Source organism: Bactrocera neohumeralis, chromosome 5, assembly GCF_024586455.1.
Source record: "Bactrocera neohumeralis isolate Rockhampton chromosome 5, APGP_CSIRO_Bneo_wtdbg2-racon-allhic-juicebox.fasta_v2, whole genome shotgun sequence".
Classification (NCBI taxonomy): Eukaryota; Metazoa; Arthropoda; class Insecta; order Diptera; family Tephritidae; genus Bactrocera; species Bactrocera neohumeralis.
The window spans coordinates 31,806,069-31,833,515 of record NC_065922.1 but is presented as its reverse complement, the minus strand read 5'-3'; the positions used below and the strand labels follow the sequence as shown (position 1 = coordinate 31,833,515).

Genomic DNA, 27,447 nt, shown 5'->3' with positions numbered 1-27,447 from the left:
ATAACAATCAAACCCTCAATAACTATTCTTCAAAATGTGTAACGACCTGCCACAACCGCAATTCACAGAATGCAGACAAAACTGAGCCTTATTTACTTGCATTCCAAGCTCATTTGCATGTCTACTCCGCAGCACCGCAGTCAGCATTAGTCCTTGAAAATTACATGCGGTATGCATGTCCTTATAACAAAAACACAATAACATAGGGAAAAAAAGCGTAAAACAGCAAAAAAGCAACAATAATGCAAAACCCGTTACACCAGACACGCTGTAATGAAACTGAAAGTTACAAGCAAAAACACAGCGCGAGAAGTGGACCGAAGATGAGTGAAATGCGAGCGTGCGCAGTCAAACAGGTGTGAGGTGACAAATGCGCATGGCACCAGTCGGACAACTGTAAAACTGTAACGGCAGCAGTAGCAACCAAAACAACAACAACAACAGCAACAAGCTGACAACTGTCTCATATTCAATGTCATAATTTCTTGTCAACGCCGATGAACTGGTCCCCTGGTCCCAAGTAAAAGCAACATTAACACAGTTTTTTGCGCCAACACAATCGGTTCCCCCAATCACTTTCTAACCAAAACAGTAAAACAGCAAAACAAGCGAAAGGCTCGCGGCAAGGACGGACACGCGCTTAATTACCACAAGAACGCAGCACAACAAAAACAAATGAAACATACTACAGATAAATAATCGGCAGTGCAAAAGTAGTGAAACCAGTCAAAAGTCAGCAATATCTGCATATGAATGCTTTACATATATCACTTATATGTGAGTATGTATGTGTGTGTGTAATGATCACTTACAGGCCAACGCTTTCTTCATCTAAAACACAATTCAAGTGCATAAACTGGGGCACACTTCTGGCGTTTTCTGGCCGCACTGCGATGCTGTGCTATGCTTCCCCTATGCCGCCGCGCTGCTTTGGGGCAACTGTCGCTGGGCCGACCGCAATGGCACATGCCCTCAGGTGAAATTGAGACCTTGTGTGCGCGCGCCTGCGTAAAAGGGGAGAAAATCCAGTATTCGGTGGAACTCAGTGACACCGCGTAAGTGTGTGTGTACTACTGTATGTAATGAAAATGAAAATTACTTACGGCGTGTGCATATTTCTGGCAATAATTTTTTATGCCCAACGCCGCTTTGGCAATCACAAATTAATAGCATTGGCTTGTGGCACTTTAATTGGTCGCTGGTTGTTGTTGCTGTTACTGTAACCACTCTTCATATTAATGTGCTTATTTTAAATCTCATACATACACGTATTTATTGTTTATGCATATTTTGATTGGACTTTTGGTTTTAATTTGCTTAAATTTACCACTAATTAATTCAAGGACCTCGGTTAGTGCTAAGGACCCTAAGGGGTTATAGTGAAAAATAATAATTTGTATCTTATTAAATAGATTAATATGTTCAAAATATTCTCCAAAAATCGATTCGAGTAAAATTCTAAGTGGTATACCCCTCGAAATTTTCGCCCTACAGGCCACGGCAGACAAAAACAAAGAAAGAGGCCGAAATGCGTGAGTATGAAGAGGTTGACAAGCTGGCCGACAGGGTTATGCTTGAAATTGTCCGAAAAGGTGCGGCGACCAACAGAAGGCTTCAAGGCCGGAGTATATATTTGCAGAACTCGCAGAAGTAATTTAGTGACTGATGCCCAGAGCATACTGGAATTATGGAAGGAACACCTTTTCAACCTGCTGAATGGCAGTAAAAACATAACATCAGGAGATAGTGAACCCGATTCCCCAATCGATGATGATGGACGTTTCATTGCCCGACCATGAAGAAGTTCGAATAGCAATCACCCGTCTGAAAAGCGGCGTTGGCCGACGGATTGCCGGCCAAGCTATTCAAACATGGCGGCGAAGAACTGATAAGGGGCATGCATCAGCTTCTTTGTAGAATATGTTTGGACGAAGGCATTTAACTGTGCTCTGCTCAATCCACAAAAAGAGAGACCCCATAATCTGCACCAATTACAGTGGGCAAAACCTCCTTAACAACGCGTATTAGGTTCTTTCCAGCTTATCCAGCAGCTGCCGACTAGGAATTGGAATTTATTAACACAACTTGGTAGAGAAGAACAATTTGGACTTGTGAAGGACAGGATAAGCCATAGTCAAAATAAGAATTAAAGTTTGTTAGCCGAAATTGTGATTGAATACGATTTAATGTCCAAGGCATATAATAATGGCTTGATTTACTATAACTATATAAATTAGCAATAATTTCTGGATTCAGTGTGAAAAATGAACTTGGAGAACTGGCAAAGGTGTCAACGAAATAAAAAAAGTTTTGAATTTATTTATGAGTTCCAAGTTCTTTCTTTTTCTATTAGACTCAAAATGCCCTTTAATTAGTTGTATGATTAATGATATTTCAAAATGAAATATTTCATTTAATAAATTGCCAGGCGCCTATGGATGGATGGGCAGGCGTCGCCAAGTGCATAATCGTACATAAGTCCAAGCAATATTTTGATCGATTTTGCGACTCCTAGCCCATAATTTAACACAATTTAATGGCGAACAAAATGAAATTGAGCACGTAACAGGCTCTTAGTTGTAACTGCTGCAATAATTAACACTCGCGTCGCGAAGGCATACTATATCAAAGTAGGCGAACGCAACGGCTGCCAGCCGAAATGGGGCTGCTTGTGATGCAATGAATAATTACCAGAAGGCGACCACCAAAGAAGTGCTGACAGCCGAGATGGGCCAAGTACCAACTGATTGATGCGCGTAAAGCGATATGATATGGCATATACACACACTTAAGCACAATTATATGAATATAAATATTTATGACATATGAACGTAAGGTGCATTGGTGTATGCGCGTATGTGATGTGCTGTAAATGAGAAACCGAGCAGTAGCGATTGATGAGGTTCTAGGCCTAGGCACATTTATGCAATTTTGTTGCAAGTAGCTTTATTTTCCGACATCACCACATTTAATTAAAATAGTAAATGGGAAAAATTTATGTTTGTATATTGTCTGCTCAATAATTTCAGAAGCTTCAGGCATTTTTTAATTTTTTTCGCAAATATTTTATTAAGGCGCGTCGAAAATATGTAGGATGTGGCAAGTGGACCAAACAAAAAGAAAAACAAGAAAAAACGTTAATATTGGTTGTAACGAAGACAGAATACCCTTCACAAATACAAAAGGTTCCTTACAAGAACTTGATTTTGATCGATCAGTTTATATGGCAGCTATATGCTAAAGTGGTTCGATCTGAACAATTTCTTCGGAGAGTGCACCGTTGCCTTGGACAATAACTCGTGTCAAATTTCATTAAGATATCTCGCTAAATGAAAAAGTTTTCTATATAAGGACTTTACTCCGAACTTTCAGTTTGTATGGGAGTTATATGTTATACTGATCCGAACTAAAAACTTTCTTCGGAGATTACTCGTTTTCTTTGAACAATAACTCATGCCAAATTTCGGGAAGATATCTCGTTAAATGAAAAAGTTTTCTATACAAGGACTTTACTCCGAACGTTCAGTTTGTATGGCAGCTACATGCTAAAGTGATCCGATCTGAATATTTTCTTCGAAGATAGCACCGTTGCCTTGAACAATAACTCGTGCCAAATTTCGTGAAGATATCTCGTTAAATGAAAAAGTTTTCCATACAACCACTTTACTCCGAACTTTCAGTTTGTATGGGAGTTATATGTTATACTGATCCGAACTAAAAATTTTCTTCGGAGATTACTCGTTTTCTTTGAACATTAACTCATACCAAATTTCATGAAGATATCTCGTTAAATGAAAAAGTTTTCCTTACAAGCACTTTACTCCGAACGTTCAGTTTGTATGACGACTATATGCTAAAGTGATCCGATCTAAGCAGTTTCTTCGGAGGTTGGACCGTTGCTTTGGATAGTAACTCATGCCAAATTTCATGAAGATATCTCGTAAAATGAAAAAGCTTGCCTTACAAGGACTTTATTCCGAACGTGCAGTTTGTATGGCAACTATATGCTATAGTGGTCCGATATCGGCGGTTCCGAGATATGAGCGACTTCTTGGAGAGAAAAGGAAGTGTGCAAAATTTCAGTTCGATATGAATACTTAATAGGGTATTCGACCATTTTGTCTTTTCAAAATATCATGTCAAACTTAATATACTCTGTTTGGGATATAAAAAAAATTACAGCTTGTAAAGCGTTGTAATTTGCCCCGGATTGTCTAGGAAATTGTTTCAGCGCATGGTCGATTGTTGACAGTAATCATACTTGCCGCGTGCCTCATGCCACAACAGCTACGCGGCGTCTATGTGTGGACCTTGGCGAGGGCAGTGGGCGTGCAATAACTACTGGGACTACGACTAAGGGGCGTGGTAATTGCATTCCATGCGTGTAACTACGCATAATTTCTGGAAATCGTTAATAAAACGCCACCTCAACTGAGGTTGCGCTCTTATTTTCCCCCGCAAGTAGAAAATTGTGTCAACCCCTTGTGCACCGCTGCGTCGTTCAAAGTGCAGTTATATGTTGTAGGGTAATATATAGTTACGGCATTTTGATTTTGCCCCTCAAGTGTTTAAGTTGCCATAAATATGCATGTGCGTAGTCGTAACTATAATTTGCGGCACGTTTGTATTTTTATAGCGCTTTAGGCCTGCACTGTAGCAAAATTAACGGTTCTATGCTGTTGCAGCGGAACGGACAATTGACAATGCATAGTAGGGCTGAAGAAGCCACAGCTTGTTAACTGATTTCAAGATAAAAACAAATCGCAATTTGCAACATTGTATGTTTGGATGTGTGCTATGTGTTGAAGCCACCGTTGCAGCTTGTTAAGTAGCATGCAACAGTGTTGACAGAGACCTTATAAAAATAGTCGTCTGAGCGAGGAATTATTGACTGACCTGGCGAACGTGAATCTCAAATGTGTGCACATAAAGTTGATTGGTGTCGTAAAAGCTTTGTTTTGGGCAATGTATGCCGCATAGTGTTCTGGGCGTATGCAACAAAGGTATAAAATCTGGAGCAAGCTCATTTTAGGTTATTCAGGTGGATAACTGAGTGGAAATGAGAGCTCCGGGTTATTCTCTTTCCGAAGAAAAAGTATGGACTATATTTTCGCTAGCTTCAAAATATTTGCGGTTTCATAAACTTCAGAATATACGACGTATCCCTTAAGACGTGAGAAAAGAGACATTCAACTAAGCGAAGCAAAAGACAGTAGAGTTTGTGAGCTCAGCTGTTATGGAAGAATGCTATCTTATCCATATCCATATCGTGTACTAAGAGAAAAAACTTAAGTGGCAGTTAATCTACTGCTTCAGAAAACTCTACTTCATTTTTGTAGTAAACTCCACCTCTAAATTCTCTAATCATATTCGAACAGTGCGCAAAATTAACCTTAATCTTCATACCAGATGGATGTGGATAGAAGAAAAGAGTTGAGACTTTTACTAAAGGCTCGTAAAGTTTAACAAAGAGCTTGGGTTAAGTAGATAGCTTGGTTTTTGGTGGGGTAACGAATAATCCCACTTGAACAGCTGGAGATGCTTGTCCATTGTGATGCCCACAGCTCTTTGGAATAAATCAAAAATACCTTCGTATATCAAAAAATCGCCAAGAGCCTGCTAAAAATTTATTGAGGCTGCTAACATCAATTACTGTGCCGAGTTCGTAAAAAGTTTGCCTACCCAGATGCTTCAACCCTAGTCTGTCGAAAGACTAGTGTATAGATGTTTCCACCTCAACTTTCTCATTGTAACTTTGTCAAGTTGCGTCCACAAAACTCTTCAGCCTCACCGTCTTAGTGTGGGTTAGGATACCTATCATTGCGACGGTATGAACCTTGGTAAGATCTAACAGTTCAATGGACCTTTTAAGTTCCAAGTACTAAGCGAGAGCCTTTCGGAACCCCACAAGTGCTAATAGATGACCAGCGCTTACAGAGCTCGAGCGAGGACCATAGATCTAAAGCCCGAATGCACGAAGGCAGGAGAAAACCTGCTCGTCCCCATCTTGATGGAATTCCAGCAAGGGTGCCTTATCTTGCAAGTTCATTGGCTTTACTATTTCCACAGCGTCCGCTGTGGCAACGCACCCAGCCAAGCTTAACATGCTTGCTGCTACTGTTAATGAGGTCATGTACTCCTTGACTAGCATTGAGCTCACTGTCATCGTGATCAAGACGGTTTTTGCTGCTTTGCTATCGGAAAAGATGTATATTTATCTAATAAAACCGTACTTGGGAGAAGTATACCTGCTGCTGCCTTGAAGGTCTCTCCTCTTGTAGGGCAGTACTGTGGTCTGGCCCTCTGAAACAAAAGTTGATCGAGAGCTCTCGGCGGAAGACTCTCCCTCCAACTTTCCTTTGGGCTTCTTTTAATGAAAAAGTGCTCTGCGCCTCTTCTCCAGTGATTCCGCTCACTCACATATCACTCGGAGGTATGTGCGCGGAGAGGATGCCGCTAATCATACTCACTTTGACTGATCTATCGAGACCCAAAAGTAAACGGATTTAACGCTAATGCTGATTTCTAGTACATAAGCGGTAATGTAAAAATATATTCAAACTAACGACGTAACTATTTTTTTTTCTTTTTTCGTTATATACCAACAGAATAGCAAGCTCTCTATTTCTATACGCCCCAAATTTGTATCACGCTCCGTTTGCTGTGTGCCTTTCAGCCTTTCACTTTTCTAATTCATTTTTCTAAGCTTGAAGTTAGACTTAATCGATTTTTTGTTGCGGTGATTTTAATGGGAGTAGACACTTACGAGTATGTAAAGCGGCGTGTATTGATAAATATATTAAAATTTTTACTTACATGAACTAATATTTCGTTGGCTGAACGCGAATACTAAATGTGGTTTGAGACAAGCTTCCAATAGCCGTGATCGTCTAGTGGTTAGGACCCTACGTTGTGGCCGTAGTAACCCAGGTTCGAATCCTGGTCACGGCAATGCTTATCAGAGAAGCATTGTCACGGATGGAGGCAATTTTTTATTTAACTTTTTAGAAGATTTGTTGACAAGGTAAAGTGAAATGGAACAGACTTAAAAAGAACGAGAGGAGCTGATATGTGCAGCTGTACATATAAAGTATTTATTGATATTTATTTACAATCTTTGATACTTCGGGATTGGAAATCGATATGTTTTGTACAATGTCTATATTGTATGCTATCTGATTTTATTAAATTATGCTTATAGGTTTAAAGAGTTCGGTTCCGAATATATAGTAAAAACTCCTTCAATGTAAATTCAGACGATATATAAAAAACATAGCTCCTTAGACAGGTCCCCAGTGGATAAATATACTACATGCCTTCACGTTTTATATGGCAGAGAAGGTTTCAAGTCACGCTAAAAGAGGATGGACAACGCAGGGACACGCGAACCACCAGCAGAACCTTCGATGAGATAGTTAAAAACAAATGATATAAAGAATAACAATATATACGTCAATAGAGAATTTGTCCTTAGAAGCAGGAAGGAAGTAAAGGTAGTGATTGTCGAAAGGCGGCTACATATATACTGATTTGTAAGATACAACTGCGTTCCGGGAAACGAAATACCATGAAATTGCCAAAAGTGCAATCCACTTGAATACCGAAACAGTTTACATAATGAAATTTCCGAAAGGGTTGACTGAGGAATCAGGGTGAGATGGTATGCTTTAAAAACATGTAGGATCGTCAAAATCATGCGCAAGGGAGCGGAAGGAAAACATGTAAGCTTTCTTCTCACACAGTATCGAAAAGACTGTAGGACGGTTGTTGGCCTAGACACAGGTCACAACTTATTGGCATCACATATCGGACGTATGGGCATTATTAAGGATGAGCCATGTAGAATGTGCAGAGAAGTAGGCATGAGGGGACATTGAACCGCCTACCTGCTTATGCCCGGCCTTATCTAGAAGTTCTTCTTCTTTAATGACGTAGACACCGCTTACGCGGTTATAGCCGAGTTTACAACAGCGCGCCAGTAGTTCTTCCTTTTCGCTGCTAGACGCCAATTGGTCATTTCAAGCGATGCCCGCGAAGGCGGGTACTGCGTCGATTACTTTTAGAGCTGGACCATAAATCTTCCGCAGAACCTTTCTCTCGAAAACTCTTTAAAAAGGGGCTTCTCGTCCGAGGCCCGCTTCGATTTAAGCCTAGGGCAAAACATCATGCGTTTCATTCGTTAGTTACCAGTCGAAATGCTCGAACGAGTCATTGAAAATTGAACTCAACGGATGGATAATTTGAGAAGTAGCCGAGGCCAACATTTGAAAGAGATAATTTTCAAAAAGTAAATGCAAAAGAATCTTCTTTCGAATTATAATAAACATCCTCCATTAAATTTGAAGATTTTGTGTTTTTTCTTTAAAAAAGTAAGTAACCTCGAAAGGGATCACCCTTTGCCTTTGTAAGAGGAATAAAGTGCATGTCTTGTATGGGAGGGCTTTCTGTCCTATTCGGATCACTAAAACGTCCACCTCCGGAGCAGATGGTAATTATGAGAATTTGAATTTTCAATCTTCTTTTTCTTTTTAGTAAAAATATAAAATCTCAAAACACTGTACACAAGGTTTGACTTCACATTCAAAGAAATGCGGAAGCAAAATTACAAAAAGGTTTCGTCATTTGAATGTGGCAATTGCTGCTTGTTTGGACGCCTTAATAGCAGCAATCCGGTGTCGGTGGAGTAGGCCATTTAGAATTTTACGACACAATCGCTGGACAGCAAAAGCATTACCGCTAAGCGAAGTCAAATGGAGATATGTAAATGCTTAAAAGGAGACCGTTTCAGCAGTTAAGTAGCTCTGTGGTGGCGCTAAGTATGGATATACGCCGAGAGGCAAAAAATGATATCAACCTGCAGGCACAAACCGTTGGTTATGAAGAGTATGTGTTTAGTGGCCGTCAATTTCAAATGCCATAACGAGATCGACTACAACCACACAAAAAAATACAAAGAAAGCAGCAACAACGCAAAAAGAGCACTACAAAACCCCCGCCGATAAGGTTAAGTTCACTTGCGTGTGCAACATCGGTAACATGCAACATGCCGAGGGAGTACTTTTTTATGCTCTGCATTTGATTTGCTACCTTGTATGCACCTGAGCAGCAGTTGCATGTTGCTGGCGGGTGTTTCCATACACTTTAGTCGGCGGCGCAGTAGCTCTTTTGCCTGCCTGCGCATGCGCATGTGCGCCCTACTTAGGCTTGCAACAATTTGTTAATTGCCAGCAGTTACAAATTGCTTAATTCCCATATGAAGAGCATTACAAACAGTGTTCGCGCATGCGTATTTTCAATACCGCCGCCCATTATTAAAAATACGCCGAGATGGATGCAAAGTTAAAGGTCTCAGGAAGTTGATCTACTTTCATTTTATCGCAACGAGAATCTAAAAAATTTTATTAAAGTGGTTTTTTACAACGTTTGGTATAATAAAAGCGGTAACACAAAGTTATTCTATATGTAAATTGCTAAAGGCTGCTCATTTAGTGGTTTCATTATACCTTTTAGAGTAAAATACTTGAGATGGTAGACAAGGTTTTTCGCCTGTCGGACGTTGTTGTTGTTATATTAATAAGAATGAAAAGTCTTCAATTAGTTCTGAAGAATGCTTTTTTTACTTCGGCACTACAACCGTGATTCGGTCTGGCCCGAAAAGACAAAACTTCGCCAGTTCCATTTACCCTTTTCGAGATATCGACAGTTGTACATCCCAAATGCAGACAAGTTCCTTTGCACTTAGTGCTTCCATTGCACACGTGGGCACCCTAACTTCAGTTGGTCACCCATGGGTCTCGAATCGAAGGATCTTTTCGCTGGAGCATCGTCTTTCATGCGAACGACATGACCTAACGAGCGCATTCTTTGGTTTTTATAGGGTTAAATACATCCATGCAGCGGCAAAGCTCATATAGTTTGTGGTTCCACTTTCTTCGATACTCATCATAATCGCGGACAGCTCCAAAGACCTTTCGGAGTGCAGTTCTCTCGAATGCACCAAGTACTCTCTCATCTTGAATCGCCATCTTCCAAGTTTCCGCGAGTCTTATAGAGCGTAATTTTTATTCAACGAGAGGGGAATCAGCAAGAGTTAAATTCCTCGACCAGCAGACTTAGCTTGTTGAAGGAGTTTATGCTGGCTCCGAGCTAGACAAAGTCTTTACTTTTTCAAATATATAGCTGCCAACAGTAAAGAAACTGTGTGTGTCGACTCCAGGTACTTTGTCTCGCTCTCCTTCACCACAACCCAACCTTTTTCGCTTCGCGTTCTAGGCTCAAAAAGACTGCGCTGACGGCTCTGTTCTTAAAGCCTGCGATGTCAATATTATCTGTGTACTCCAGTGGGATTATATTTTTAGAGTAGTAGACAGAACCACCGAGGTTCAGTCTTGTGGCGCGTCTGGTACCGAACGGTTCGGAGAGATCCTTCCGGTTTTTGATGTCAACTGTAGACTTGGCGTCCAATAGAATTGGCGTCCTCCTGTCAACTTGTCGAAAGCGGTTCTGTTTATGGTATGGTATTTTATCGACGGTCTTCTGTTAAATTTTTCATATTGTAAAAGTCGGGTCTATGGTGGTTTTAGATCTAGCAAAGATATATGGTAAATATATATAAGCTTGGGTTCCAGTTTACAGCAACCAAAAAATAGATGAGTTGGACAAACTATAGGATTTTTCAGACGAATCTGAGACGGAGTTAATACCATGCCTGCTGGGAACGTTCAAAAGGCAACCGTTCGCATGGCAGTCGGGTCTACGGAACCGAAACGGACCTGGAACTTTTATTCGGACAAGGACTGTCAACTCGCCAGAATTCTACTGTTACAACAACAACAAAAACAAAAACATGTTGTCTCACTTAGCTCAGAGCAGTTGGAAATCAATAATCAACTGCAAGATAAAGAGCTGATATGCCCAAGTATGATAAGACTATGACTATGAACTTTTATACAACTCCAGGAATAGTATTTACAGACTTACAGCTACTATAACGGAGCTCTGACCTTTTGAAGAACTTGCGTCTAAAATTGATCGGCTCTATTTTTTTCATAGCTGCAAGCTAGAAGTGAATAAGGTAACCGTTTTCCACTTTCTCTGCGACTGCCTAGCTCTAACACAAACCGGAAACAGAAAACTTGGAACTTTCCAGGCACTAAACCTTGAATGGCTGTCCATAACAATCATAATAATAGTTTCGTTGCGAGCACCAAACGGTTTGAGCGCAGAGTAGAAACGAGATAGTAAGATTATAGAGAAAATGGAGCATCCAGCACAAAATGATCCAAGAGTGGCAGCACTCCTACTCTCCTACCTGTAAGTTCATTAAATCTTTCAAAAGTTTATTGAACACTTTATTTTATAGAAAACTCGGTGAAGGGTATACTACAGCACTTTACATCGCAACCTATTTCCACAATCATGCAAATTCACTGAACCACATACGCCCATTTAATAAATATGTCCCCTCTTACACATTCCCCCACAAGGCAACGCCAGTTGCAAGCATAAGTGCCGGCATAAAATATATTACGAAAAAATTAATTTCGTACGCATTCCATCAAAACGCACCATCAGTGGCATAGCAGAGCCGCCAACAACAACACCAACGCCTCGTGCTGATTATCATCACCAGCCCAAAAATGTTGAAGTGATCTTCAACAAAAATCCCTCTGGTGGTGAGCTGCGAACTTCGTTGGTGGTCCGTTTAAGTAAATAAATCGGCATTTCACCACCGTTACCGCCATACCCATCATCATCATCATCAGCGGTAGCGACCGCCAACATTCATCAGCCAACAATCGGCAGCGAGCAGCTAACAGAAGCCCGAGGTTCATCAACAGTTTGCTGCCAGTTGAACCACCCAACCCTAACTGCAGTTACAAGTTGCATTACGCGCTTCATCGCCACAGTTGGTGGATTGGCTGGCTGGCACGCACACACATTTTGCTTTGTGTATGACATACAATAATTACAACAAATATACATATGTAGCGCGAGGCATGCGTGGCTGAATACTGCGTTAATCACTTGCCGTTGGTTGCACGCACTTTTGCATGCCACAAATGCATTTGAGTTTGGTCTGTGCCATGGCAAGCGCACAGAAAGCTTCTGTTGTCTGCGCACGAGCCGTTGTGCGACCAAGTCCAGCCCCCGCTTCGTTAGTAGCCGGGCAGCGTGGCTGTTGCAATTTCTGACGTCATCAATCATTTGTGTGTGACATGTAACCGCTTAAGTCGATTTATTTAGTCTCTATTTGGGCTTTGGAGAAAATTAAACGCTATTAACTGGGTAAGCGGCCTCTTTTTCGACGAGTCTGCGTAGTTAATGAGTGTAATTAATCAGTGGGAAACCGGTTGAGTTGGCTTCGACAAATTCGTTCATTGAAAATTTGCACACGCATTTTAGTCATAAGAATTCAATCAAAGTCTATAAAGGGCTCAAATACATACATACATATGTACATAGTATGCATGTAATAATGATAATATGTTGTACAAATATACGCTGTTGAAAAATCGTTTTGAGGTTGGGTACCAATTTAGGGACTTAAGCGCGATTATATGCTAATAGCCGTATCAATCACTTTATATTTACCCTCCCTTCTATTCAATTACATGTAATGCAAATATTTCATGCATTACATTGTTTGCATTCTCGGAATTGCTGTCGGCATTCTTTATCATTTCAAGACTAAAAATTAATACAGACGGATTTGGCTCTCTTGCTGTTTGTTATGTTCAAATAGTGTCGTGTCTTATCAATTTGTCGCTATCAACACATATTTATCTATGTATATTGCTATCAGTCTTTTGGCGCTTTGAGGAAATGCGGTCTGATGTCATATTTCCACTTGAAGTATTGGCTAGCACATTTACCTTCCGTCCGTCTGTCCGTATATAGGCGAAATGGTCCTTAGTTTTTAAGATATCGATCTGCAATTTTTAACACGATTTTTTATCACCAAGAAGCTGCTCATTTGGCGAAATGGGCCATATCGGACCACTGTACCTTATAGTTGCCATACAAACTGCGCGATCGGAATAAAGTATTTATGTAAAAAAGTTTGTCATTTGAGGAGGTAACTTTAAGAAATTTGGCATGAGTTATTATCCAAGGCAACGGTGGAAACTCCGAAGAAATTGTTCAGATCGGACAAATATAGCATATAGCCGCCATACAAACTGAACCATTGGGAAAAAGTTCTTCTACGGAAAACTTTTTCTTTTGACAAGATATCTTCAAAAACCGAACCATTGTCCAATGAAATGGAAAAATATATAATAATATGAATTTGTCCATATCAGAGCACTATAGCTTATAGCTGCCATATATGTACAGGTAAACTTGCAGAACCAAATCAATATAAATAACTTTTTATGCTGTAAAACCGCATTTCTGAAGGAAATTATAGCGTCAATGCAACCTAAGTGTTTTTTGTTGTTCCATTTTTTCTAACTAACCTTAATTTTTGTTTTTGAATAGATATGACATATTTTCTATTGTATACTTATATTTTTTGTTAATTGTGATCAAGTTTAAATCAATATTTGTTATAACAGATGTAAAAGCAATCTCGCTAAGCAACATGCTTTCTAGACGCATTTGTATGTACTCATGGAGGCATGTACGGCACAATTCCGATTTCTTTGGCGCCGCGATTTGAAGGTACCGTTGGAAAGAGGAAGTCCTCCTGATTAAAAAATATTTAGGGTTATAGGTATCGCAAACGCTTAGTTTACGAGATATTCGACCTTAAAGTTCAAAAATTCCCAAAATTCGAGCATTTCAACAAGCTATTTTACCGCATTAAACACACTTTACTCACATTTTTCACTTCAAATTAATTAATTTAAACTATAAACTTTTAAATAAATCCACATTTTACACTTTTAACAGTTTTTTTACCGAAGAAATCTTTTTTTAAAAAATTACATTTTACACTCGTAGTGAACATCATGTGTGTGCTAAAATTACGACGAAATGGAGCGCTGCCATGTGATAATAAGGAAATTCGCTGAAATGCCTTTTTTCCCAAAAATTCCTCTATCCATTCATATGGATATGTTCTTTATTTAATTTAATAAACAAATATGTAATATTATATACTAATATTATATAATAATATTATATAATGATATTTAACCATTTTGTAATGAAAACTCAAACTTTGTTTGAATATTAGTGCAAGATAACCAAAAAATATAACCACTTTATAACGAAACTCAATATATTTTTTTTATTTTAACGCAGAAAGGAGTACTATGCGAAAGTACTTCAGTGACCCCGGGTATTCGCTCGACCAGGGTTATTTTTTTAAAGCGCGGCCGAAGGCCGCCAACGCAGAAAGGAGTACTACGCGAAAGTACTTCAGTCACCCCGGGCATTCGCTCGACCAGGGTTATTTTTTTAAAGCGCGGCCGAAGGCCGCCAACGCAAAAGGTGTACTACGCAAATGTATTTCACTCAGCCCGGGTATTCACTCGACCAGGGTTATTTTTTAAAGCGCGGCCGAAGGCCGCCAACGCAGAAAGGAGTACTACGCGAAAGTACTTCAGTCACCCCGGGTATTCGCTCGACCAGGGTTATTTTTTTAAAGCGCGGCCGAAGGCCGCCAACGCAGAAAGGAGTATTACGCGAAAGTACTTCCGTCACCCCGGGTATTCGCTCGACCAGGGTTATTTTTTTAAAGCGCGGCCGAAGGCCGCCAACGCAGAAAGGAGTACTACGCGAAAGTACTTCAGTCACCCCGGGTATTCGCTCGACCAGGGTTATTTTTTTTAAAGCGCGGCCGAAGGCCGCCAACGCAGAAAGGAGTATTACGCGAAAGTACTTCAGTCACCCCGGGTATTCGCTCGACCAGGGTTATTTTTTTAAAACGCGGCCGAAGGCCGCCAACGCAGAAAGGAGTACTACGCGAAAGTACTTCAGTCACCCCGGGTATTCGCTCGACCAGGGTTATTTTTTTAAAGCGCGGCCGAGGGCCGCCAACGCAGAAAGGAGTACTACGCGAAAGTACTTCAGTCACACCGGGTATTCGCTCGACCAGGGTTATTTTTTTAAAACGCGGCCGAAGGCCGCCAACGCAGAAAGGAGTACTACGCGAAAGTACTTCAGTCACCCCGATATGATATAAATTTTACAATATTATTATAGATTTTTACTTATTTATTTTTATTAAACATAAATCGCATATTATACATATACATACATATGTATAGTATATATGTATACATATGTATATATACATATGTATATAAACAAAGAAAAATCGTTAAGAATCCTACAAATTTGGTGTTTGAGATGTGGCAACGCTCGTTTTCCTCATAATTGTAAACAATCTAGCCTTTGCAACGATGAGTGTTCTAAGTGATTTTTAAATTAATAAATATAGGTAAAATATTACAAAATAAAAGTGAAATGTGAACTTATTTCAATCTTCAAAGTGTATATTTAAATATAACAAGAGAAAAATGTGAAAAAATTTAGAGAAACATAGAGAAATAACATGTTTTCTTAGTGCAAATTTTTGAATTTTTTTTCTGGAGAAGCTACCCTATCCGCACATACCCCATTTATATGGAAATTCGTTTTTTTTACCCCGCCGCCAAAGTAATCGGAATCGTGCCGCATGTACATATGTACCTATGTATAAATGCAGTGACAAATGTTTTTTAAACCTTATCCATAATACTAATCCTTAACACTACTTAAAAATGCAAATACAAACAAATCCAACAAAACGATTAAACTAACCTTTGCAAAACACGGCAGTATCTGATCCTAACGCTGCTGCAGCGGCCCGTGATCACACAAGCACTCGCAGACTTTTTACTGCAACGGCGCACTTTACTCCAAACTTTCCAATTTTCCACAACTTGCACTACACTTAAAACACTTTTCACAAATTATTTACACTCACACACACTTTTTTCTCATATTTATTACACTTATCATTATTACGCTTTATTTTAAAAAAGATCGCGCCACGTGGTGCCATACAAAACGAGCAAAAACGATAACACGCACAAAACATTTGCCGAACTCGCGAAAAACACTTCTCACCGCCCTCAATCAACACTAAAAACACTTAAATTACCGAATTTCACTAATTAACACTCTTAAATTACTTTTAAATTAAACAATATTACACTTGTTTAAAATATGTTGTCCTTTTGCTACACCTGTTCGCAGCTTTTTTGTCACAACAACGCGAATGTAAACAAAGGCACAGAGCTGCATTGAGATTTGATGATTTTGTTTGGTTATTCTGAATGCCTAAAAAATAGAACCGGTTACTGATTAGTAAAATTGTTATGTAGGTATGTGTGTATATAGTTATAGTTGTATTGTGGTAAGTAATTATAATATTATTAATATAATTATACTATTTTTAAATGTATATAAAGAATATATGTGTTTTTATTTTACTACATAAGGTGCATAGAGGTTATAGCTAATAGCAAGGAGTAAAATAATAATTATTTTTTACAAAAACAAATTTACGAATAAATAACAAAATATATGCACGTCAATATATTTTATAGAAGTAAATATTGTATTTTAGCCGTGAAGAGCTTTAAATGCATAAGTACTTACATTTAAATAATATATCTCCTTTCAAAGAGTTTCTATTTATTTTCTAAGCGATGATTCTTTCGAAAAGCCGTGAATAAGGTGATCTTGCTATCTCGAAAAGCCCGGAGGAAAAGTTCTTGACACATTCCTAATGATAGCTTAAGCACTGTAAAGAAAAAATTATATAATATCAAAACTGATTTGTCTATTATTCAGTAATTTATATGAATATGTACTTATATTATGGTTATTATGCTGAGCCTTAAGGTAACCTATCGATTTTATGGGTTAAAATAAAATAAATTCCGCAAACAAATTATCCCCGAAAGGAAACACGTCTAGCTCAATTTTGAAATATCCAAAGTTGCCTAACAATACGTAAACAATCTATTTTCATTAAAAATACTATCAGTTTTGACCCGTTTAGGATATAATTTGAATATCACGGAAACCTATAGAGCATAAATTAAAAAAAAAATCTTCTTCAGAGAGATTTTTATTTATTCAAAAATTTTTATAATTTGAATGCCTTGTAAAAAAAAGTGAAAAAAAATAATATAATAATTTTTTAAGTAATAATTTAAGAAAACATGTTTTCGACAGTGGGCATTTTAAATATAAAAAAAATTTGCTGAAATAAGTAGCAAACTGTTAGAAAATGTATATTTGGTAAATAACTATGTCAAAAATATGATATAATAACAAGAGTTCAAAATAAAATTGTAGAAGAAATCTGAAAAGAGAAAATATTTCAAGGAGGGTTGCCTCCTGTTTCAAAATAAAAATTATTTTTACTGACCCAAATTCAAGCAGAATATATTGGGGAAGCTGAACTGGAGTAACTATAAGTTTTAGAAGGGTAGCCAAAACGAAATAACCGACCTTGAAAGGTTTAAAAGGGAAAAAATGTAAAAGGGTTGCCACCTGATTCAAAAGTAACACAAAATTTTCAAACCTAGAATTAATCAAGAGAGCACGAAGATAATATGCTTTTGAAAAGGTTGCCACCTATTTGAAAATAAATAATTAAAACAGACTGACATTTCGAAATGTTTTAAGAAGTATTGCCACCTTCCTCAAATTAAACATTAAATTTACTAAACCAAAATTATACAGAAGAACTTCAGAAAGGCTTACAATGAAAAATATTTTAGATAGATTGCCAGCTGTAACTAACTCATAATTAGGCAAATGAGCTTAAAGAAAACTTACATTTTGAAAATATTTTAAGAAGTTTTGCCACCTGTTTCATTAAATTAATTAACACAAAATTAAGTAAAAGAGCTTAAGAAAAAGAGGAAAAGTTAATAGAAGAAAATATTTCTTGAAAGGCTTGCCACCCGATTTAAAATAATAATAAAATTTTTAAACTCAGACTTAAGCAAGAGCACTTGAGAAACATATTTTTGATAGGGTTGCTACCTATTTCAAAATAAATAATTTTAATAGACTTGCATTGCAAACATTTTTAAAAAGTGTTGCCACCTCTTTCAAAATAGTCACTAAATTGTTTAAACCAAAATTAAGCAAAAGAACTTGAGTAAGATTTTCAGTGGAACATATATTTTTGGAGTGGTTGCCATCTGCTTCAAAATAATAATTAAATTAATTAATTAAAAATTAAATAAATGAGCTTGAGAAGGGTTGCCACCTGTTTCAAACAAATCGTTATATGTTTAAACCCAAATTTAAGTAAGGAACTGCATATGTAGTATGTGGAACGCTTACTGATGAAAATATATATTTCGGAAGGGCTGCCACTTATTTTAAAATAATTATTAAATTAAATAACTCAAAATTAGGCAAACGAGCTTAAGCGAAGACTGCTATTTTTTAGAAGTGTTGCCACCTGTTTCAAAATAATCAACAAATTTATAAAGCTAAAATTAATTTAAAAAGCTCCGAGAAGGCTTACAGCTAGAAAAATATTTTTTCTTAGAGTTGCCATCTGTTAATGCTTTAAAAAAATTAAAACAAAAATAATAAATCAATACATACTAAAGAAATAGGTTTTTGTCTTTCACTTCTTACTAATTTTACTTCAGTTCTTAACAGAATGCTTAGCCAAATATCCAAAATGTTATGAATTACAATATTACCTAGCGTATTTTTTTGCACGTAGAGTACGAATAAGTACAACCGAAATAAGTGAAATTTTAAATTACAAAACCAATAGCAATAATTACCAGAATCAATTACATTTTCACAGTAAAAATAAAATTATCTCTTTCACCAGCCCAATTTCGCCAGCTAATTGGCATTTGTGAATGAAATCAGAGATTTTGACAGCGCAAGTGCAGCGAACGAAAGAAAAACGATTAGTTTTTGCACGTGCAACAAATGCGATGCAACCACAAAAAGTATGCGTGACTAGAAACTATTAGATGCTGTAATCTAGATGCGAGTGGATATGGAGGAATGGCAACATAAATGCTTGAATGGCGAGCCCACATATGATTACGGCCAACCTCACTCACTTAAGCGCCACACTTGAATGTGTGTGTACTCGGATGTATGTATGTGTGCACTCGTATGTATGTGTATTGGTATGTATGTGTATATGTATAGATATCTGTGTGCTAACCTGACAATCATCCATTCCATCTAACCACATAATTACCGGGTCTAGCTAGGCGAGCATTTCACCAGCGCCACTTAATTGGTGATATTTGTAGTTGCAACTTGTTGAAATTTGAAATTAATTGCAACGGCAACAGGCAGGCGCTGTGCTGCGCTGCTACACCCTTGAACTGACCTACATAAATCATAATTTTGTAATTTTTACGAAATAAATCATAAGAATGCTATACGCTCGCACAATGTTAACAATAATGTAAGGACGTGTAGGGACGGCTCGACGGCTGAACGGTTATGTGGCATTCGCGTGCGTGCCACAGCCGAAAAGGGGCAGCATGAACAGCGAAAGTGCAACGGTGCAACAAGTGCAACGACAATCCGCATACAGGTGTATAAGGGAATGTATGTGTGTGTGTGTGTGTGTTGTGCATATAAATTGCAAGGCAGTCATTCATCAACGCGGCGGGAAGCCTGTTCGTTCCGTTCGATGTGCGTGCAAGGGACACGCATTTTTTTGCTGTGACTTGATGCTGTTTCGAGTTTGTTTTTTCGCTTGCATTTTTCCACAATTGAGATAATGCGGCAGTTTTGTACGAGGCGGCGGTTGAACGGTAGGCGTATAAATAGCAAAAATGTAGGGGAGGCAGGCTTGTTAGCCGAACCACCGTACACATACATACAAACAAACAAGCGAGTGCTGCAAGGCGGAAGAAGTATTCTGCATGTCGGGTATTTTGTAAAAAAGTGATGTTGTTGTATTTGTTTCCTTAATTGGTGCATTGTCTTAAGAATATGTGGTGCTTTGATATAAACACAGTAAAGAAAAATATGTAGGAAATATGCGGGTATGTAAGTATTGATATAAAAAATGCTCCACATTGCAAAATTTGCATATTTAATTAATGTTTATATATTTGATTACCTTTCCATGTGTTTTTGTAGCCACGTAATTATCAAGACTGTCAGAAATAAAAAAGGAAAAATTAAGGAAATATATGGTATGAAAAAAATGTTAAATTTCCTCGAAAATTTGTACCTTTAATTGCGATTAGTGGCAATATAAAAAACAGTATGAAACAATAAAAAAATCATAAAGAATTTAAGGTGATTGAGCGCAGTTTGGATAGTTAGAATGCAAAGAGAGTGACCAGATCGCATTTCATAAATCTTTTCCTTAATACTATTGGTTTCACTGTATCTCTTTTATAAAGTACAAAGCGTACGAAATGAATCAATTTCTAATTAAAATGTGTTCGGACTGGTTCCTATTGCACATAAAATTAAAAATCCAATAGATGGCGCTGTAGTCGAAGCGCCATATTTTCTTAGTTTGACAATTCAAAACAAAGCTGTAACTACATATGATTAAATGTTTATATATGTATATTTTTTGAAAACTATTCTGATAGGTGGCGCTGAAATCGAAATGTTTTTAGCGTCTATGTCCATATCCCCCGTATGAACAATATCCATATTTCTTTTTTAATATTGTTAATGAATTAGTTAATCAAATACAAAAAAGCTGAACGTGTAGCGTCAAAAGTTTTTGGTGTTAATTAATGGACTACGAAGAAATTCATAAAAGAAGTTCACCTCATAATCTGTTTCGATACTCTGCAATGGCGCCGTGGTGGAAGGGCGAAGAATGTCGTATATACTCTCCCCCCGTGACTTTCGTAGTATAAGGAGGGAACGAAACAGTCTTGTCTCTCCTGGAATATGTAAATACGAAAAGTTTTGTCCATGATTCCAGCTGGCGGCTGAAATCGAGTGGTTGTGATTACTCAACTCGCTGAGGCTTTTCATTTTTCATGAGTTCAGCTGGGTTTCATGCTGCTCAATAGATTCGCCGGCCTGCTGTCAGTTTTTAGGATCTTCTTTGGCGGCGTATGCTGGCTTGAGCCAATCCACGAATACAACCTTCACTCTTCCATCGAGTTTGAATTTGAAAATGTAGTAATCTATGCGTTTTAGGGCTTCATACGGTCCAGAATAGCGTGGTTTCAGAGCTCGCTTTAGACGACGACTAGAGAAAGACGTGGAAACAAATGTAGAGATTTTTGGTTTCCTATGATGTGCTAACGAAACTTTTCGACAAAAATCTGTGGATCCGGTGGCATGTCCGAAAAATTCCCGACCTGCTCCAACGATGCGTATATGGTTTGTGACAGATAGAGATGCGGTGGATGAAAAGAATGCTGGAATTCATAGTGAGTTTGTTTCCGCGTAGTAAATAACGAATAATTGTTTCCCTCTTGGTATTCTGAAAAATAGGTTCTTCCACACCTCTGCGAAATTGCTCATAGTACGACCTCTTCAATGTAATGGGAAGGTCCTCCGTTTAACAGAATTTTTGTTATTTAACATATAGAATATGTCTTTTAATTCAAATGTCGCTTCCAACTTCTTTGAAAAATGTCTCATTTCAAAAATTTTGGTAGGATATTGATTGCTCCACAAATTGGTATCGAACGATTTATTCGTAAACCAAACCGTTTCGGAGATATCGACGGTTGAAGTTTGATTATGTTAAGGCAAGTCTTTTACTTATTAAATTGACAACTCAGTGGAAAAATCATTTTACATAACTTAATTGGCAGAAGGAATCAAAAGTCCATATTCCTTCAAAAATGAAGCCGGTCATGTCATAATGTTACGATTCATGGGCTTTTTCGTTCCTGAATTGAGGGATGTTGATGTGGACGGCCTTTGGTCCCTATATGTTAGTGCTATATACTAGGGCTCTTAAAATTATTCGAATGTGCTGAAAATCGATTATTTGAATATCCGGTTTGTAACTGTTTGTATTAGTATTAACCGATTAATACTATTCGAATCGAGTGTTCTACTGCGACTGACTTGAAACCTTCTCTCTCAGGTGAAACCTGAGGATATGTGAGGTTATTGATTAACGAATGAAAACTAAGCCTAATCGACGATAATTCGTTAAATTCCTTCAGAATGACAAATACGCACTTCTGAGCTTCCTCTTAGGGACTAAAATTCTGCCACAGATCTTAATATTTTCCAGCAAAGGAAGTTGGAAAACATCACGAAGAACTCGAAAACAATAATCGACTCTCGCTTTAATGGCAAAATTTCAATTAATAGAAAATATCAATTACACCAGAGGCAGCAGCAGGAAGAAGGATTACAGTAACTCGCAACTGTTAATAAAATATTGAACTTCACGATAAAACAATGAGAAATATTGGAGAAACCAATTTGTAGTGATGTGACGGCGCGTGGCTGCTGCCCGCACTTTTCGCAAAGCAAATTAGTCAATTTAATTTAATTTACTGGACACGAAACAACAATTCATTGCCAATGAAACGGCTGCACGGCTGCACATGCTGGTCATGCATAAGAAATTGCCTTGCCGCAGGCAACGAAAATCGAGTTATCCAAAAATATAACGGCAAGCCGTATGGTAAGTAAGAAAAACAAGAGTGAAAACGCGATGATGAAAGCAAATAGCGAGGAGCTGCCGCCAACCAAGCCAACAGTTTCAGCTTACGAGCGCTCCATGCGACAAAGTGAGCGGCCGACAACATGCAAATATGTCCAAAAACAATTGCACACATTATTTGTTTGTGTGGAATTACAAGTTTATGCGGAAATATGTACATATGTATAGTATGTCATATAAAATAGGGTGCGTTTTTGGAGCTGTAGCACTTTTGAGAATGAAAGCTGTCAAAGCAGCTGTCAAAGTAGACACAGGTGTTTGACATTTATATTGAGGCAACCATGAGAACACCTCTATATATTAGAGATGAAAAACCTTCAAATAATACCAGAGAAACTCTCCAGGTCTTTTTGTTCTAAAATAGATAACTAACTGCTGTGCTTAGTACGACAAAGGAATTATTGACCAAACCTAACTTGATGATTTCCGTTAAAATCCAGTCGTGGTAGGCGAAAGCTCTTACAATATGCTACATACAATTTCTTAAATGTTGTTTGTTTAACATAAAATCACGTGACCTCTAACAAAACACCCTATATACTTGCTCTGTTCAAGTTACTCTGTCAAGAAAGTTCGTATTTTTATTGTGAAAAATAAATGAACATATGTAAATGTAGTCTAGTGTCATCTATTGTAATTGACATAACGATGGATATTCTTCTTCTGCGAAACTGTATTATAGGAAGTTCTTCAAATTGGATTCCTTAAGGTCTTGAGATATAGAGCTGCGAGAGGAACGTAAATGTGGCCTGATGGATCTAAGATATGTCATCTAGTTTAACTCACCAAACGATGGATACCCTCCTTCGAGATTGTCCTTTAGGTGGTTTTTCTAAAATTAACGATTTTTTAAGATCTAGAGTTAAAGAATTGCGAGATATTATTCCTGAGAAAGCCGAGAAAAAATAACAGTTTTCAATGCAAGGATGGGTAATAATTGAGAAACCTTATACTATTGTCAAACATTTCACAAATATTATTCTCCCAAATATATGATCCATACCTATACATTTTAAAATATTCTAGGCAACTTCATATCTTGAGAGAGATCTTATGTATAATAATTGGAAAAGAGAGATTAAGAATTAAATACATTTGTGTTTTTACCAAGCTTAATGAAGTTATTTCGATATATATCCTAAGTATATTAATATGAATGTCGGTAACTTTCAAAAAAGAACCTAAATTCTCCCTCAATGATCTCAAAACTCCACCGATTATTTACTACTTAGTAAGGCAGAGCTTATCAAAGTCCTTAGGATTAATTAGGCATTGGAGATGCTTTTTAACCCCCATTGAGACCCTCGGGTCTAGCCAGGCATATTTTGTTTTTAAATGTTATTTAAATATATTTAGAGTGTAGCAAACGACTTGCGCTTCCAGGTAGCTGTTTTAAATATTCAAGGAACTATTATAATATTACTTGTCAATATAAATATATTTTGTATAAAAAAAAATTGATGAACGGTTGATTTATACATGTCCAATGTTTGTATGTTTATCTAGGTCAAATACTTTAGCCGCTAGAGCGTTTTAAAGGGAAAAATGTAATTTTCTCAAAATGTTACATTTAAATGAAGAGCAATTTGATTTCAACCAAAAGAGTCAAAAATGTATCTATGTACCGATCTCAAATAACAGACCGTTGTCTCGACCAGGTTAACGGATTTTCAATCCAGACCCCATTTTTCCCCAGAAAGATAACAAGACCTTTAAGAGTGATTATGTATAAAAATATCCAGCGTGCATTGATGTTGATTCCGACCCCTCGAAACAGCACTGTAGTTTCAAGTCTGGTCTATGCCAACTAAGAAGAGTTCGATGACGTTTCAAGAAGGTTTTGGAACACACTTTTTATCTAGAATTGACGTTTAACATGAAGCCATTTCCTAGATACCGGGGAAAGTATTCTGGTTAAACTGCTACTTATCCAGAATAGACCTTTAGATATCAAATATATGTCCAGCGTGCAAGCATATTTTAGCCGCTAGACGTTAGAACAACAACAACAAGCCATTTAAATAGACAGTTTAGCAGAGGTTCAGTTCTAATGACGATGGTTTCTATAAGGAGCGGTGGGAAGGTGTGCGAAAAAAACCTTCCTAGTACTGAAATTGTTTAATTCTTTCAATTCCTTAACCTTTCAATGCTTTCACTTGGTGCAACAGTAGTGCACATTCTTTTGCAAGTTGTCAACGCTGATGGTTGGGACACCTTAAAAGCCACTGTACGAAAAGCAATTTCTCCCCTTACACCAAAACACACATAATATCATTATTATTGTTATTGGCAAGTTGAAAAGCTGATGAGCATCAATTTTGCGGTCGCACCACAGTGAGTAGCCAGCAGACAACAACAAGGATTTGCAACACCATGTCGCAGAGTATCAGGTTGCATTGTCAACGTTGTTGCTTCATTCATATGCCATACATTTGCATTGTAGTTGCATGCATGCGCACACAGACACACTGAGTGCCCGGCCAAAAGTCAACTTATGCCTTGTTGCACTCACTGACCGTTGACCGGTTTAATCGCCGGTGCCGTTTGGCATTCGCATGCCTGGTGGCAGACGAACGACGCGGCATTGGCACGCCACTACATCAACGTCGCGCGGTGTGTGCCGCTTATGCCAAGCCGGCTGCTGCCGCGACGACGGGTGATGCGATGCGACGCGTGAGTGCCAGAAGCTTTTTGCGCACGCTACTGATAAGGCGGCAGCAACGGCCGTGCCGCATGACAGCCGCGTTGATTGCGCTGACTAGCGATCGTGTTGATGTCGTCGTTCGCTTCCATGCGCTTGCACTCATTGTTGTTGACAAAGTGCCGTGGCATTGTTGTTGCTGGCGTGGCTCTTATTGCCGCTGCGGCGGTGGAGCTTTCGCGACACACGACATGTAAATTGCTGACATACACTATTATCCGCATTTTATTTCGAGCTTCGTTTTTTTGGCTTTTTTCTTGTTGTGTCTTTATAATAATTACTATTTTAGCATATTTATTGTTGATTGGACTTTGACTGCGCGAAACAAAGTACTTAAGCGAACAACATGATCAGGTGTAAAGTAAGTCCGATCGTCTATCTATCTACTACTACATAATTTGCTCGTTTGAAAATTGGTTCCCGTGGTGATAGGACTTCGAAACCGTCACATCGGAATGTCTGCACATAAGAAATATAAAAATAGCTCGAACTCTTGCAGTCGTTTAAGGAAAACTTGAAGTTATACTCTTGAAATGTTTGGACTTTAAATAAGAGTTTTTGACGGGATTATAAAAATAGATATCATTATGTTACATGAAAAGCAATAAGGAAGTGAAGATGCCACTAAGTATCTTATTTTATTGCTTCTTTGACCGAAGCCTTCTATTCAAACTGCCAAATTTATTTCAATCGAAAAAAGATTCTTCTTCGCTCAGTTCTCCATTAATATTTCTCAAAGAGGTAATTAAGTTAACAATGGATGTGAATTACATTTAGTTAGTCCTTCGTTTACACTACGGTCTGCCGCTTGTGTTCGCGTGTGTTACGCTGAGAAGAAATGCTAGTTCAATAGGACGGAAGGCAAAAACGATAATAATCCCATAGAAACACACTTTTGCAAAAGTGAGAAAGCAAAAATAGAAAAAGTTTAGCTTCTGACGTTCAAAACCGACATGAATCAAATTTGTATCTTATTTTGGATAAACCAAGCGATAAATCGAGATTTTGAATTTATAGCAGTCACTGAAACTATAAATCGGCTCATGAAAGTAGCTAGAAGCAGCCCAACCAAGTGACATATTATAACACCAGTAATCAAAAAAATAAGAAGGCGTCGGGACCTATAAGCGCTAAATAAAATAAAACTTAATACTCAAGTGCCATAACTGCAATTACCTAAATGGCAGAAGTATTTAAAAAATTAAATGAAAAAATATGTATATATATTAATTAATTATATAGACTTACATACAGACACTTTAGTGTGGTTTATGCATGTGTTTCAAGTTGGCTGTAATTACAACGCCTGTCTAAAAGGCAATTTTGATTTACAACCAAATGCATTTCGGATTGCCTTGTAAGCGTTGTAATCGCTGATCGCTAATCAGCACAACGACGCAGACGACGATGACGACGGCGTAGATGACGATGACGAGCCGGTTGCATAGCCAATAAAAAAGCAGTTGACGGCGCGTGCGCAACTTCACGTCATTGTAGTTGTCACAAGCTAGACATTGTTGTTGTTGTTAACGATATTTGTCGTTATTGTTGTTGTTGCTACCGATACTTGTTGTTGTTGTTACCGAATTTTTTTGCTGTTGTATTTGCTACCGACATTTTTGTTGTTGTTGTTGTTGTTGTTACCGATATTTTTCCTTGTTGTTGTTGTAGTTATTTTTGTCGTCACCATACGCCGCTGCAGTTGATGCTGATGATTTTGTGATAGCATAGAGTGGAATGCGTCTGGATGTCTAAATATACACACGCAGCATAAGTATATACGGTTATACACATATACATAGGTAGATAAGCATAAATGTATGTATGTGTATGTGTGTATGGCACCACAGCCTGCAATCAGTTCGTCGCAGCAACACGTGAAAGTTTCGTCATTAATAATGTAAACGAACACGGTTGACATTGATGCGGCAATGATCCACAGATGCCGCAGACGACAACAACAACAATAGCAACAACAACAATATAGGGTATACAATTAAAGCAGCGCGGCAATAGAGGAGGGCGAAGGAAACATGTAAAATCGAGACAAGTGCATACAGTTATACACCAGCACTAATACACACACACAGCTATATACATATGTACATATATGTTTTTATTGGCG

General features: G+C 38.0%; 1 long non-coding RNA gene and 1 other non-coding gene across 2 annotated transcripts in view; one reads left to right on the top strand and one right to left on the bottom strand.

Annotated features, from left to right (window-relative positions):
• The window catches only part of LOC126759580 (uncharacterized), a 497,180-nt gene that overhangs the window by 132,585 nt on the left and 337,148 nt on the right, over nt 1-27,447 (bottom strand). Inside the window, exon 6 of the long non-coding RNA XR_007667019.1 lies at nt 15,754-16,275. This is a non-coding gene — a long non-coding RNA (uncharacterized LOC126759580). The remainder of the gene's footprint in view (nt 1-15,753; nt 16,276-27,447) is intronic.
• Nucleotides 6,880-6,951, top strand: Trnah-gug (transfer RNA histidin (anticodon GUG)). The gene has a single exon. It is a non-coding gene; the product is annotated as a tRNA-His (tRNA).